General features: G+C 39.8%; 1 long non-coding RNA gene across 1 annotated transcript; it reads left to right on the plus strand.

Annotated features, from left to right (window-relative positions):
• The first annotated feature begins 291 nt into the window (after nt 1–291).
• LOC120449117 lies at nt 292–676 on the plus strand. The gene is made up of 2 exons (XR_005616180.1): nt 292–338; nt 401–676. It is a non-coding gene; the product is annotated as an uncharacterized LOC120449117 (long non-coding RNA).
• Nucleotides 677–904: the final 228 nt, after the last annotated feature.

Here is a 904-nt window from a genome sequence, read left to right on the forward strand (position 1 = left end):
TTAAAATCAATGAAATTGGCCATAAAAATTCAATTGACTTGGCCCAATGCGTGGGAGCAAGTCCAAGTTCCAGCTCGACTTGGTTGGGATCGGAATGAATTGGAACTGGAACCGAAGGTGTCTGCAAACGTGTGCCACATAATTGATCGTAAGAGAAACAGAAATAGTTTAGTTTTCAGCACTTTCTAAACAACGCCTTTGCACCGAAAAAAAAGGAGATAATATAAATCTTGGATATGTAAAGCATTCTTGGAACTATCTATCAAATATAATATTTATTTAAGAAATAACAAAAGCCCATTTCTATTGGATAGAATAGAATTAAGCATTTTAAAATGGTATTATATTATATTTTAAATTAATAACAACTTTTAATTCATTAGTGTTGCATTTTCAATAGTTTCCATTGCTTGCAGTGCACTTTGGACTTTGTTTTGTGTCTATGGTGGGCGGTGGTGTCGATCTGGATGTCTGGTGGGTGTGGCTCCTGGCCATCAATCATGCAGATACGATCTGTTCTCGATAAGTTGCCAAAAAAGAGCGAAGCAAAAATCACTAAAACAATCAATTGAAATTCTCGCGGCGCGAATGTTTGCTCAATGGGGGATTGCGTTTGGGTGGAATAACGGTGACCAACGTGCAGTGTTTGCGAAAAATCATAAATAGTATCAATGGATTTTGGCCAAAAGGAAGTGTCAGTGGAAACGTGGGCGTGGACGTGGACATGGGCGTGGGCGTGGGTCAAATGATTTGGCAAAATAAGTTTTGGATAATTTCTATGCGCGTTCCGAGGAATGCTCCACTAAGTGACAGGTGGCGACGTGCCGCTGTCAGTTGAACTGTCAACTTGGGCATTTGATGGAAACTTAATTAATTTAAGTGCCGCTAGAAAGTGGGCCTGCAT

The sequence above is a fragment of the Drosophila santomea genome, chromosome 3L, assembly GCF_016746245.2.
Source record: "Drosophila santomea strain STO CAGO 1482 chromosome 3L, Prin_Dsan_1.1, whole genome shotgun sequence".
Lineage (NCBI taxonomy): Eukaryota > Metazoa > Arthropoda > Insecta > Diptera > Drosophilidae > Drosophila > Drosophila santomea.